The sequence below is a fragment of the Cebus imitator genome, unplaced genomic scaffold, assembly GCF_001604975.1.
Source record: "Cebus imitator isolate Cc_AM_T3 unplaced genomic scaffold, Cebus_imitator-1.0 Scaffold647, whole genome shotgun sequence".
NCBI lineage: Eukaryota > Metazoa > Chordata > Mammalia > Primates > Cebidae > Cebus > Cebus imitator.
The window spans coordinates 514,106-529,297 of record NW_016107962.1 but is presented as its reverse complement, the minus strand read 5'-3'; the positions used below and the strand labels follow the sequence as shown (position 1 = coordinate 529,297).

General features: G+C 44.7%; 1 protein-coding gene and 1 long non-coding RNA gene across 5 annotated transcripts in view; one reads left to right on the top strand and one right to left on the bottom strand.

Annotated features, from left to right (window-relative positions):
* Positions 1-483: 483 nt before the first annotated feature.
* On the bottom strand, positions 484-11,004 carry LOC119469407. Its single transcript, XR_005198205.1, has 3 exons — positions 10,871-11,004; positions 4,216-4,326; positions 484-1,234 (listed from the first exon to the last, which is right to left on the bottom strand). It is a non-coding gene; the product is annotated as an uncharacterized LOC119469407 (long non-coding RNA).
* A 1,779-nt stretch (positions 11,005-12,783) lies between these two features.
* The window catches only part of ZNF41 (zinc finger protein 41), a 51,420-nt gene continuing 49,011 nt past the window's right edge, over positions 12,784-15,192 (top strand). For 3 of the 4 annotated variants that reach the window (XM_017517790.2, XM_037734626.1, XM_017517794.2), the window contains exon 1: positions 12,784-12,901. The gene's annotated coding sequence lies outside the window, so the exon portion shown is untranslated. Of the gene's footprint in view, positions 12,902-13,020; positions 13,652-15,192 lie in introns of those variants that run through there. The other variant, XM_037734627.1, reaches the window with a different exon arrangement.

The window sequence follows — 15,192 nt, the reverse complement described above, 5'->3', positions numbered from 1 at the left end:
CCCTCATGCACTGGCCACGTAAGATGTGCCTACTTCCCCTTTACCTTCTGCCATGGTTGTAAGTTTCCTGAGGCCTCCCCAGAAGCAGAAGCTGCTATGCTTCCTGTATAGCCTGTGGAACTGTGAGCCAATTAAACCTCTTTTCTTTATAAATTACCCAGTCTAGGCAGGGTGCGGTGGCTCAAGCCTGTAATCCCAGCACTTTGGGAGGCCGAGGCAGGTGGATCACCTGAGCTCAGGAGTTTGGGATCAGCCTGGGCAACAAGGTGAAACCCCGTCTCTACTAAAAATACAAAAAATTAGCTGGGCATGGTGGTACGTGCCTGTAATCCCGGCTACTCAGGAGGCTGAGGCAGGAGAATTGCCTGAACCCAGGAGGCGGGGGTTGCGGTGAGCTGAGATCGCGCCATTGCACGCCATTGCCTGGGTAACATGAGTGAAACTCTGTCTCAAAAAAATAAATAAATAAATAAATTACCCAGTCTCAGGTATTTCTTTACAGCAGTGCAAGAACAGTCTAATACATTCCCGATTTCCCAGCGCAGAGTTCCTAAGAGCCTTGGAATCTCCAGAGCGATGAGTGACTTTTTATACTAATGAGATGATGATGACTGGTGGCCCCTAGATAGCCTCAGGATGGGGGCTGGTCACAAGAAAGACCAAAGCATGATTAGAGGATTGAGACTTGCAGACCCACCATAAACTCTGGGGAGGGGAGAAGGGCAAAAGGCTAACTTGATCACCAATGGCCAATTATATAACCAATCATGCCTACATAATGAAGTTTCCATAAAAGCCCAAAAGAACTGTCTTTGGATGAGCTTCCAGGTAGTTGAACACAGGGAGATTCCTAGAAGGTGGCATGCCTAGAGAGGGCATGGAAGCTCTGCATCCCTTCCCCCACACCTCACTTAATGCATCTCTTCCTTCTGCTATTCATCTGTATCCTTTGTAATACCCTCGATAATAAATGGGTAAATATAAGTAGTGTTTCCCTAAATTCTAGGAGTTGCTTTAACAAATTAATTGAACCCAAGGAGGGGGTAATTGATTTATAGCTGGCTGGTCAGAAGTGTAGGTCACAATCTGGGACTTACAATTGGCATCTGAAGTGAGGGCAGTCTTGTGGTACTGAGCCCTCTAATAGTAGTATTTCCAGGCAGCATCAGAATTGAATTGGAGGACACCCAGGTGATATCCACTGAAGAATCTGACGTCAGAAGTGTTGCATTAGCTGTGTTAAGAGTAAGAGAAACACTGTTTTTCCCGACTACCTCTGTTAATACATAAATATATACGATTTTTCTTTGTCAATTAAATAATAATAAAAACAAAACAAAACAAACATGAGAGGCTGGGTGCAGTGGCTCATGCCTGTAATCCCAGCAATTTGGGAGGCCAAGGCAGGTGGATTGCTTGAGCCCAGGAGTTTGAGACCAGCCTGGGCAACACAGTGACACCCTATCTCTACAAAAAAATATAAAAAATTAGCCAGGTGTGATGATATGCACCTGTAGTCCCAGCTACTCAGGAAGCTGAGGTGGGAGTATCACTTGAGACCAGGGAGGATGAGGCTGCAGTAAGCTGTGATCATACTACTGCACTCCAACCTGGGCAACAGAGCGAGACCATCTCAGAAAAAAAAAAAAAAAATTACATTTACTATTGCCCTATCCTGTTCAATTTTTGTTTTACTCCCAGCAGTTTCTCCTTAGTGTAGTTTGCTGTCCTGTAAGACAGCCCTGGTGTATCATCATACAGTAAAAAATTAACTTAGGAAGTCTGGGTTGTTTAAACCTTATACATTCCAAGGAAAGGTTTGGCCCTTGCCCAGCTCCTGGGACTCTAAGCCAGGGGTCCTGAACTGCCAGGCCACAGACAAGTATGAGTCCGTGGTCTGTTAGGAAGCGGGCCACACAGCAGAAGGTGAGCGGCAGGCGAGGGAGCAATGCTGCTTGAGCTCTGCCTCCTGTCAGATCAGTGGCAGCATTAGATTCTCATAGGGGCACGAACTCTATTGTGAACTGTGCAAGCAAGGGATCTAGGCTGCACGTTCCTTATGAGAATCTAATGCCTGGTGATCTGAAATGGAACAGTTTCATCCCAAAACCATCCCCCTCTGCCCTACATCCATGGAAAGACTGTCTTCCACAAAACTGGTCCCTGGCGCCAAAAAGGTTGGGGACCACTGCTCTAAATCCTTGGAATATACTTGCCTGTTAAGAAACCTTTGTTTACTTGAGTGCATGAGCCATGCCAGATAGCTGTGATTTTTGGTGAGGGTCTTGGGCTGTGCAGTATCAGCGTGAACCTTGGAAGGACTGAGTAAGGTCAACCACATAGGTAGTTGGCCATACCTGAGACTGACTCCAAATAAAAACCACAAACACCAAGGCTCAAGTGAACGTCCAAGGTTGGCAATACTTCATGCACGTTACCCCACATCTTGCTGGGAGAATTAAGCACTGGCCGTATAACTCCACTGAGAAGGGAGAACCCAAAGCTGGATCCTTGTTTCCCCTGGACTCTGCCCTATGTGCCCTTTTCCATTGCTGAATTAAGTCTCTATCCTTTTGCTCTAATCAACTGTAACCATCAGTATAGCAGCTTTGCTGAATTTTGAGTCCTTCATAATGGATCAGTGAACCTGAGGTTGGTCCTGGGAAACCCCCAGCACAGTCGGTCTTAAGAATTCATAGGAGGCTGGGCGTGGTGGCTCACGCCTTTTAATCTAGCATTTTGGGAGGCCAAGGCAGGAGGATCACTTGAGCTCTGGGGTTGAACACCAGCCTGGGCGACATAGCAAGACTTTGTCTCTACGAAAAATTTAAGAAATTAGCTCAGTGTGATGTCATGTGCTGTAGTCCCAGTTATTCAGGAGGTTAGGGGGGAGGATTGCTTGAGCCTGGGAGATTGAGGCTTAGGTGAGCCAAGATCATGGCACTGCACTCTCCAGCCTGGGTGACAGAGCAATTCCCAGTATCAAAAAAAAAAAAAAAAAAAAAAAAAAAGGTTCATAGGAATTATTATAGTCTGCTCCAACCCCTTCCAACCTTCCTGCAGACCTCTCACAATCACTTGTTCCTGAATTTTGCAAAATTCTTCTGTTTCAGCTGCTGAATTCAAGTTGACCTGCCACACCCATTGGCTGTTTTGGTATTGTGTCCTCAGGCCTGGCAAATGCTGCTTACTTCCCCTGCTTTTTCCTATATAGATAATTGTACCATGAGGTTCTTGTGGCTGTTGGTGATTTGTCCTTACTCATGTGCATTTTGATATTCATGGATATTTCAGCTATCTATTGCTGTATAAATAAACCGCACCAAAACTTAGTGGTTTAATAAGTATTTTTTTGCTCATGAATCTGGGCACAGCTCACTAGGGATGGCTCATCTGTTCTTCCCGCCCCCCCCCCCCAGGAGGTAGGATCTCATTCTGTCAACCATTGGAGCACAGTGGTGTGATCATAGCTCACTGCAGCCTAAAAATCCTGGGCACAGGCAATCCTCCTGCCTCAGCCTCCAGAGTAGCTGGGACTACTGGTATGTGCCACTGCATCTGGTTAATATTTTTTAGTGGAGATGAGGTTTTGCTTTGCTACACGGGCTGGTCTCAAACTTCTTGCTTTATTGCTTCAGATGATCTACCCACCTCAGCCTACCAAAGTGCTGGGGTTAAAGGTGTGAACCACCATGCCAAGATTTGTTTCTTCTCCATGTGATGCCTGGGGAAGCTGGAACGGTACTGGAGGATGCAAGATAATTTCATCACATGACTGGGACCTCAGTGCTAGTTGCCAGCTGGGGCCTCAGTTATGTACACAGCCTATATTTAAGAGTCTCATGCTCTACCGGCTGAGCTAGCCAGGTGGCCACCACAGTGCTGCATGACCTATTTTTAAATGGCATCTCATCCTCCAGGACCTCTGTCTACAGAAGGACAGCACAGACCTCTTTACAGGGTATCTAGGTTCCCCTCTAACGAAAGCATAAGTTCAATGTCATTTAAGGCTGGGCTCAGAAATCCCAGAATGCCATTTCTACCATACCTTATTGGTCAAATGGAACACAAAGCCAGCCCAGACACAAAGGATGAAAAAATAGGCTCCATGTCTTGATGGGAGGGTGGCAAACATGTACAGGGTTGGAAATATGGCTGGCAGCCTTATCTGCAGATAACCTGCCACACTGGGGACACTGCATCCACTGGCCTCACCGTAAATGTTGTCCATGGGTTTTGATTTTGCCATCTGGTTGCTCTGTCTGTATGCTGGCATGACAAGAGAGTGAAAACTACACTGCTGCCATCATGCTTCCAGCGTCTCTCCTAATTAAAAAAAAAAAAAAAAAACTATCTGAGAACAAATTTTGGGTGGAGGTAGAATGAAGAGGTAAAAACATTCTAAATGGTTCATTCTCCTGAGAAATTAGGAATAAAGGCCAGTAACACATCTGTGTGTGTGTGTATGTACACCCATGTGTGTGTTTAATCTACCAATAGACAAAATGTGAATTATGCTTTTAAGGAATGGAAAGATAATCACCAGGATAACTGAGAAGCAGAGTAGAACTTCCAAATTACTAAGGGAGGGAGAAGGGGGGAATAAACAGAAGCTTGACAGAGCCAACAAATGTAAGGAAATTGAAAAGGTGGAAACAATAACAAAATCGAAAAAAGGAAACAAAGTCCAATGCAACATACAAAATCAGGCATATCACTGATAAACTGAATGGAGTCCTATAAAAGAGAGGGACTTTGAAATTGAGTTAAAAAACAAAAGTTATGTGTTGTTTACCAAAAGCATTTTTTATTTTTTTTTGACACAGACTTTCACTCTTCTTGCCCAGGCTGGAGAGCAGTGGCATGATCTTGGCTCACTGCAACCTCCACCTCCCGGGTTCAAATGATTCTCCTGCCTCAGCCACTGAGATTACAGGCACGCACCACCGTACCGGGCTAATTTTATATTTTTAGCAGAGACGGGTTTCTCCATGTTGGTCAGGCTGGTCTTGAACTTCCAATCTCAGGTGACCCACCCACCTCAGCCTCCCAAAGTGCTGGGATTACAGGTGTGAGCTACTGCACCTGGCCTAGAAGCACATTTAAAATAGAGAGACTGGATGGGCAGGATGGCTCACGTCTGTAATCCCAGCACTTTGAGAGGCCAAGGTGGGAGGATCACCTGAGGCCAGGAGTTTGAGACCAGATTGAGACCTCATCTCCATAAAAATAAAAATTAGCCTGGCATGGTGATGCACGTCTGTAGTCCCAGCTACTCGAGAGGCTGTGGTGGGAGGATCACTTAAGCCCAGGAGTTCAATGCTACAGTAAGCTATAATTGTGCCAGGGCGAGAGTGAGACCCTGTCTCTACCAAAATAAAATTAAATTAAATTAAAATAACAAATAAAACAAAGAGACAAAAGCTGGATGCAGTGGCTCACATCTGTAATCCCAGCATTTTGGGAGGCTGAGGCAGGAGGGTCACTTCAGGCCAGGAGTTTGAGATTAGCCTGGGAAACATAGTAAGACCCTGTGTTTAAAAAAAACTTAAAAATTAACTGGAGGAGTTGGACACTGCAGTGAGTTATGATCGCCCCAGAGTGAGACACCATCTCTAAAAAAGTTAGAGAGCTCTGAGAACTCCTGAGCTCAAGCCATCTTTCCACCTCAGCCTCCCAAGTAGCTGGAACTACAGGCGCATACCACCACCATGCCCAGTTAATTTTTATTTTGGTAGAGATGGGGTCTCACTTTTTTGCCCATGCTGGTCTCAAACTCCTGGGCTCAAGGAATCCTTCTGCCTTGGCCTCCCAAAGTTCTGCAATTATAGGGGCGTGCCTCCTGTAAACAAAAAATTTGCCAGGTATGGTGGTGCACACCTGTAGTTCCAGCCACTTTAGAGGCTGAAGTGGGAGGATCAATTGAGCCCAGGAGGTTGAGGCTACAGTGAGTCATGATGGCAGCACTGTACTCCAGCCTGGGTGACAGAATGAGATCCTGTCAATCAATCAATCAAGGAATAAATAAAATGAATAAATAAAAAGAATCCAAAGTAAAAAATATGAAAATTATAAGCTAATTAATGAAAAAAAACCTCTGTATCTTACAAGCAAACTATATAATAATCTCTACTCCTGTGTCCCTGCAACATTAAAAACATTCAATTATCTAACTTCACCTCAGATAAATGATTTATACCTTTTTTAAAGAAGGGCTTGGACAGATCACATTCTTTAAGATCCAGTAAAATCAGAAATAAATTAAAATATTACCACCCCCAAAAAAATTTTTTTTTAAGAGACAGGGTTTTGCTGTGTTAGCCGGGATGGTCTCAATCTCCTGAACTCGTGATCCACCGCCTCAGCCTCCCAAAGTGCTGGGAGTACAGGCGTGAACCACCGCGCCCGGCTTACCAAAATGTTTTAACCAGTTGGAAATTAAGAAACACTTTCCTAAATAGATCAGAACTAAGTGGGTCTATATTATATAAATTATTCCAGTTCATAAAGACAGACAGAAATTTCCCAGTTTATCTTATTAAAGAATAACTTTAATACCAAAACTGAAATATGCTGCTTGAAAAATAACTAGAAGCAGGCCAGGCATGGTGGCTCACACCTGTAACCTCAGCACTTTGGGAGGCCAAGGCAGGTGGGTCACCTGAGGGCAGGAGTTTGAGAACAGCCTGGCCAACATGGTGAAACCCTGTCTCTACTGAAAATATAAAAATTAGCTGGGCGTGGTAGTGGGCACCTGTAGTCCCAGCTACTAGGGAGGCTGAGACAGGAGAATTTCTTGAACCCAGGAGGCAGAGGTTGCAGTGAGCTGAGATCGTACCACTGCACTCCAGCCTGGGCAACAGAGCAAGACTCTGTCTCAGAAAGGGGAGGAGAGGGAAGGGTCAGAACTAGAAACAATCTTTTGTGAATATAGATAGAAAATTCTATATAAAATATCAGCAAATCAAATCCAGACATGTCTAAAGAAAAACAAATTTGCCTTAGCCATTAAGATGATTCCAGGAATACTGGTAGGGTTTAATACTTGTAAATAAATCAACATAATTCATTACACCAATGCTTTAGAAAAACTATATAATGCTATCAATTAATATGAAAAAGAATATGATAAAACTCAGTGGCCATTGCATTAATAAGAAAAACTAGAGATAGAATAGTAAGAGAAGGAAACTACTTAAAACGAACGACACTATTTTCCAAAACTTACCAGAAAACTGTATACTAAATGGTAAAATGTTTAAATCATTTCCATTAACATTGGCAACAAGATAGGACGTTTTCTATCACATCCATTACCAACAGTATTTTGAAGGCTCTGTCTCAGTGTTGTCCAATACAGCATTGTCCATCATTCTGTAATGATGGAAATGTTTTTATATTTAGCATTATCCAATACAGTAGCCACTAGCCATATTTGGGTACTGAGCACTTGAAATTTGGCTAGGCAACTGAGAAACCGAATTTTAAGTTTGATTTAACTTAAATTTAAACAGTAGTCCAGGCATGGTAGCACACGCCTGTAATCCCAGCACGCTGGGAGGCCAAGGCAGGTGGATCCCTTGAGCTCAAGAGTCTGAGATCAGTCTGGGCAACATGGCAAAGCCCCATCTTTACAAATACAAAAATTAGCTGGGCGTGGTGGTGCACACCTGTAGTCCCATCTACTTGGGAGGCTAAGGTGAGGGCATCGCCTGAGCCTGGGAGGGAGAGACTGCACTGAGTAGAGATCATGACATTCCACTCCAGCCTAGGTGACAGAGTGAGACCCTGTCTCAAAAAAATAATAATAAAAATATAAAATAAACAGTCAATGAGCTTAGTGGCTACCTTATTAGACAGCTGAAACAGTGAAAAAAGGAGAAAAATAATCATATCAAATGTCAGATAGAGAATATTATTTATAGCTGCTATGATCGTACAATTAGAAAACCTACAAAAAAACTATACTAAGATGTTACCAGAATAGGTAGATAGTTTTGATAAGGAGCTGGATACAAGATAAAATTATCACCTGTAGTCCCAGCCATTTGGGAGGCTGAGGTGGGAGAATCACTTGAGTCCAGGAGTTTGATACCAACCTGGGCAACATAGGGAGAACCTGTCTTTACAAAAAAATTCAAAAATTAGCTGGGTCTCGTCAGGCACAGTGGCTCACACCTGTAATCCCAGCACTTTGGAAGGCTAAGGCGGTAGATCATGGGGTCAGGAGTTCAAGACCAGCCTGGTCAACATGGTGAAATTCCATCTCCACTAAAAATACAAAAATTAGCTGGGTGTAGTAGCATGTGCCTGTAGTCCCAGCTACTCAGCAGGCTGAGGCAGGAGAATCGCTTGAACCTGTGAGGCAGAGGTTGCAGTGAGCCAATATGTCGCCACTGCACTCCAGCCTGGGTAAGAGAGCGAGACTCTGTCTCAAAAAAATGAGCTGGGTCTGGTGGTGCACACCTATAGTCCCAGCTACTTGGGAGGCTGAGGAGGGAGGATCATTTGAGCATGGGAGGTTGAGGCTGCAGTGAGCTGGGATCATGCCAGTGAACTTCAAGGCAAGACCCTGTCTCAAAATAAATAAATAAATAAAAGAGAAAATTATAAAAATAGGTTCTTCCTATACTAGCAATAAGCAGATAGGACTAGTAAAAATAACGACAACAAAATAAATACGTAAAAATAAATTTAACCAAAAAAGATAAAAAGATGGATTTATAAGAAGAAAAATTATAAATAGCACTGCAGCATATAAGACATAATCAGACACATCAAATCCCTAGATACAAAGGCTTAATGTAATAAAAACATTACATCTCCCCAAATATTATGTTAATGTAAATATAATTCTAATCATCACAATTATAATAGGGTGTTTTTTTTTTTGAGACAGAGTCTTGCTCTGTCACTCAGGCTGGAGTGCAGTGGCATGACCTCAGCTCACTGCAACTTCTGCCTCCCGGGTTCAAGCAATTCTCCTGCCTCAGCCTCCCAAGTAGCTGGGATCACAGGCGTGCGTCACTGTGGCTAGCTAATTTTTATATTAGTAGAGACGGAGTTTCACCTTGTTGGCCAGGCTGGTTTTGAACTCCTGACCTCAAGGGATCTACCTGCCTCTACCTCCCAAACTGCTAGGATTACAGGTGTGAGCCACCTTGTTCAGCAATAGTTTAGGGTTTTTTTTGAGACAAAGTCTCACTCTGTCGCCCAGGCTGGAGTGCAGTGGTGTGATCTCCATTCATTGCAACCTCCACCTCCTGGGTTCAAGTGATTCTCCTGCCTCAGCCTTCCAAGTAGCTGGGGTTACAGGTGCATGCCACCACGCATGGCTAATTTTAGTATTTTTTTTTTTAGTAGAGACAGGGTTTCCCCATGTTGGCCAGGCTGGTCTCAAACTCCTGGCCTTAAGTGATCTGCCCGCCTTGGCCTCCCAAAATGCTGGGATTACAGGTGTGAGCAATCTCGCCCAGCCACAACAGTTTAGTTTTGTTGTGGGTGTTTTTTTTGGGTGGGGGGTGGGTTGGTAGCATTCATTTTGAAATTTGATTAAATGATTTTAAGCTTCAGAGAATTCCTAGAAAATAAATTTGTAAGAACAAAAATCCCTTGAAATTAAATAGATTACAGACACAAAATAGAGTTCAGGTCGAGCTAAGTATATTTGTGACCTCATATGACAGGAACGATATTTAATTCAGTAGGTACAGGGTGGTGTGTTCCATAAATAGTGCCAGCTGACAATACTGACACCTCATCCTGGTGAGCAGTGCAGGTCAAGAAATCCCCTTACTCTAAATGGAAAATGGCTTTTATGAAAAATGGCTTACTGTAAAGAATCATCCTTCCCTATATGACTTAGAAATCACAGATGCCCCTGTTTACCTATGAGAAGGCCAGACACCCACCCTCCAAATTCCCATTCTTTGTCTCATAAATGATAAGCCTGCTTGTTCCCACTGATCAATCAGAACAAAATGCTCTTTAGCCAAACTTGAACCAGGGTTCTTTCCTACAAGCTCCTGGACTCTGCTTGCTCCCAAGCCTGCGCAAGCATCAAAAAAAGTAGAAATCCCCCCCACCTCCTGCAACGGACCCTGCTTCCCAGCTTCTCCTGAGAATGGGCCGACCACAGTGGCACACTTTCCTGGCGGACTCCACTGGCCATTCCCCCTTGTTTGTGGAGCTTCCTTTTCCACAGATTCTGTTTATCTCTGCCAGCCTCCTTACCCTCTAAAAGAAAAGCTTTTTTTTCTGTTTGGTTTCAAGATGCTCTCAGGTTTCTGAGATGGGAGCATTCTCCCTTTTGCAATAGTCTGTCTTTCTAATGAAAGTCTGTTTTTATTTGACACAGAAAAAAGCATGACACAGGCTTCTTTTCTTGTTCAAGCTTGATCTCGATTTCACACCATACACCAGAGTAAATTCCAACTAAAGTAGAAAAAAAGCAATAGGCCTGGCACAGTGGCTCACACCTGTGATCCCAACACTTTGGGAGGCCGAGGTGGGCAGATCACGAGGTCAGGAGATCGAGACCATCCTGGCCAACATGGTGAAACCCCATCTCCACTAAAAATACAAAAATTAGCCAGGTGGCGTGCGCCTGTAGTCCCAGCTACTCAGGAGGCTGAGGCAGGAGAATCGCTTGAACCTGGGAGGTAGAGGTTGCAGTGAGCCAAGATTGCACCACTGCATTCAACAAGGCTCCTTCGAAAGAAAGGAAGGAAGAAGAGAAGGAAGGGAGGGAGGGAAGGAAGAACACTGAAATAAATGTATAAATGTTAAGATTATCTTTCTATCTAGAATAGGGAAGGGAAACTAGGCAAGATGGGATATACAAAAGCCATAAAAGAAAGTTTAGACATACCTGATTAAAGGCTACATTTCACTAATTACATATTAAAAAGAACACATAAAATTTTTCTTTTTTTTGAGATGAAGTCTCGCTCTGTCACACAGGCTACAGTGCAGTGGTGCCTGCTCAGCTCACTGCAATCTCCACCTCCCGGTTCAAGAGATTCTCTTGCCTCAACCTCCTGAGTAGCTGAGATTACAAGCGCCTACCACCACGCCCAGCTATTTTTTTTTTTTTTTATTTTTAGTAGAGGCGGGGTTTCACCATGTTGGTCAGGCTGGTCTCAAACTCCAGGTCTCAGGTGATCCACCAGCCTAGGCTTCCCAAAGTGCTGGGATTACAGGCATGAGCCACTGGACTCAGCCCACATAACATTTTTCTCATTGCACATTAAAAAAAAAAAACATAAAATGCAAAAGACAAAAAGAGTTCAGGGAAAAAACTGCAATGTAATTGACAGATGATTAATATCCTTAATGTACAAAGATATTAATATCTCTAATGTAATATCCCTAATGTACAGTGTAACTGACAGACTGTTAATATCCCTAAGGTACAATGTAATTTGTACACTGTTTACAAATTGAAAAGAAAAGGACAAATCACCCCAAAGAAAACTGGACAAAGGATATGAAAATTTGCAAAAGAGAAAACCTAAATGGCCAACAGACCAAAACAATTGTCAGTTGGACAACTTGTCAAAAAAACACAACATTAAAGACAGCATCAACATCCAGCGCTGGAGGGGATTTGCCTTAATGAACTTAATGATTTTGCTGGTGGGACTAGGAAACCTTGCAATCTTTTGTGGGAAGGAATTTGGCTATATCTATTCAGTACACCGTTATCTGCAGTTAATAATAAAATTTCAAAATATAGGAAGCAAAATATTCAATAGCACAACGAAAACCTGATAAAACAGTCTCTCTCTTCTCTTTCTCCCCCCTCCCCCACCCTGTTGACAAGCTGAAGGGAATTATCAGGAAACACACATTTTAAACGGCCCAACGCACAAGCTTGAGCCAATAGAGCCGTAGAGTACGATAAACCCAACAACTGGAAGACACAGTCTTTTCAATGAAGACACAAACCCATTTTTGAAAGCTGGTCTCATACCTGAGCCTTAAGGCAAGTTTCAACAAATTTCAAGCTCAACCTTCTTGGGCCACAAGGCAAATCAGGCTTAGAAATCACTGACTTAAGGATTAACTTCTTGTTCGTTTGTGGAAATGCAAAATGGTGTTAGAACCTGTAATATTTTCTGCAGTCCCTCTAAATTCCTTCTTTGAATCGATCATTAAAACAGGACGCGATAGACCGAGCTGGGTCAAATTGCCGACGGCTCCATTGGGCAGCGTGTCCACCCCTGCTGACCAAAGCCCACCAAACGTGCAGCTGGCACTCGGCCGCCTTTGTTTCCTTCCCCTAGAATAAAACTCCACACCTTTCCCACATTCCTGGAGACACCGCGTTTGTGTGTTCTCTCTGGAGCAGCAGCCGGAATAAAAGGCCCATGGCCTTGCCCTTTGAGTCTCGGAGGATGTTTGCAACCGGGACAATGGACTTTAAATAATTCAGGGGTCAAAAGGTGTCGGGGGGGGAGAGTTACAAATCAGCACTTGAAACCGAACACGAAAAAAAATCCAACAAATCCAAACTAATATAACAAATCAAAACTTGGAACTTTAGAAGACAACTTCAACCTTAAAGCTTCCACGAGGAAAGCAGAAAGGCTAATGACTGAATTGTGAAAATGAACCAAGATGCTCCACCACTTATGTCACACACACCCATGACTCCCTGCACAGATCGACAGTCCCGGGCGCTGAATCCCCGCAACCCTCCGTGCCCACACAGGTTAAACTCTTGCTGCAAGCGACTTCCGCTTCCTGGCCTAAATCTGATACGCACGACTTCCCACCCACCCCCCGCCGGCCCCCCGCCACGGCGGCAACTGCACAGGTTCGGTGACAGCCAAGACACCGGGCGTTTCCCACAGCCGACCGGGGCCCAGGTTGGAGCTGTCGCCAGCGAGGCCGCCAGGTGGGCTCGGGACGGGGCGGGCGTGGGGTGCCGGCCGCCGCGGAGAGAGGGTTGCCGCGTACCACAGAGCAGTGCGGGGGCGGGGGCGGGGGCGGCTCGCGACCCGCTCCTGGGGGTGGGGGCTGGGTGATACTTAAAGAGGCGCAGGCTGCCCAGAGGGGACGGTCTGAGGCCGAGGGCATCCTGAGGGCGGAAGAGGCAACGCGCGCCGCCCGCTAGGGCCTCGGTGGTGACTGACTCCTAGAGGCTGCGGCGGAGGGGGAGAAGCCTGGTGGTACATTCCATGGCCCAGTGCCTCGGCCACTGGAAATCCCACAGGGGAATATCGGGTAGGGAACCACGGGCTTCAAGGCAGAAATGACCACCCCTCCAAGATGGCGGCTCCCGTAGAGATACTCCCAAGGGGACAGCCATGTTTCTTGCCTGACAGTCACTGAAGGAAATTGGAAAGGCCGCCTCTCCTTCGACTCACACGCACACGCACACGCACCGACGCGCTGTAAGGGCACCAGGTGTAATTGTGGGCGAGCGGCCGCTTCGGAGCTGACACTGAGCATGTGCAAATCAAGTCCTGAAGGGCGGGGGTCCCTCGAAGCAGTTTTCAGGACTTAGGAGTGAGTTCAACAGACGGACTTAGGGCCACTTAAGCATTGAGATAATTATGAGGATGTTATGACATGGATCAAGCATTGAGATAATTATGGTGATGTTATGACATGGATTTCGTACTCAATGATGATGCTCAGTAGGGTGAGGAGGCTTCTCTGGGGTCATTTATAGGGAAGTGCGGAGAGTGAGTGATTGGGGTTTGTGGGTGAGTGATGGGGTCACTAGAGAAAGATGATGGGTAGCCTGTGGGCTGAGTGATGGGGACACGAGTGAATGATAAGGGCGTCTGTCGGGTGAGTGATACAGGGTCCCTGGGGTGAGTGATAGGGTATATGTCAGATGAGTGAAGAGAAGTCTGTGGGGTGAGAAGGGGCGGTGCGGGGTGAATACTGGAGGTCTGTGAGGTGTAGGATGGGGTCTATTGGGTGATTGCTCAAGGTTTCTGCCAGGTGAGTGATGTGTTTATTTGGGACTAGTAATGGGGCGGGGTCTGTGGAATCAGATATGCAGCTTCTGGGGTCAGTGATAGGTGGTCTTTAGGTCTGGAATGAGGTTGTTTCAAAAACCTACTTTTGACTTTGTTGATCCTCCTGTATCTTTGTTTCTCTGTCATTAATTTCTGCCCTTAACTTTGTTCTTTTCTTTTTTTTTCTTTTGTTCTCATTTTTAAAGTCCTGAATTGAATGCTTATCTCTTACTATCCAGTCATTTTATTTTATAATATGAACATTCAGTTTATAAATTTTTCTCTAAGAACACTTTAGCTCCATGCCACGTGTTTTGTTGTTGCTGCTGCTGTTTTGTTTTGTTTTGTTTTGAGACAAGGTCTCACTCTGTCCCCCAGAGATGGAGTACAAGTGGCATGATCACAGCTCACTGCAGCCTCAACCTGTGCTCAGTCGATCCTCCCAACTCACCCTCCCAAGTAGCTGGAACTACAGGCCTGTGCTGCCACACCACTACTTTTTTATTTTGTGTAGACACGGGGTCTCACTGTGTTGCCCAGGCTGATTTTTTTTTCTTGTTAAAATTCTTTTAGGAAGACCTCACCTGAAGATTTTTTTTTAAGATACAAGAATCTCCCTCTGTCGCCCAAGCTGGAGTGCAGTGGAGCTATCATGGCTTACTGCAGCCTCAACCTCCTAGGCTCAAGTGATCCTCCAACCTCAGCCTCCCAAGTTGCTGGGACTACAGGCAAGCTTGCCCAGCTAATTTTTAAATTTTTGGGTAGAGATTGGGGTCTTGCTCTGTTGCCCAGGCTGGTCTTGAACTCCTGGCCTCAAGCAATCCTCAAGTAGTCCTCCCACCTCATCCTCCCAAAGTGCTGTAACTACAGGCGAGAGCCACTTCGTCCAACCCACAAGTTTCGATATGTAGCATCTCCACTATAGTTTCCTTCTAATGATTTCTAATTGCAGTTGCAGTGTTCACTCTTACCTCTGGGTTATTTGGATATGAGATTTTGATTTCCCAAAATGTTGACATTTTGTTTTTGATTTCTAAATTGTGGTCAGAGACTGTCACCTGAGTGATCATTACATGGAGGAAGGATGCTTTTAAGTTCAACACATATCTCCAAATTACTTTTCAAAACTTTTGTAAAATTGGATCTCCTACCAGCAACATATAAAAAGGCCTCTTCCAAAATCCTCTTCCACACTGAATTTTTTTTTTTTTTTTTT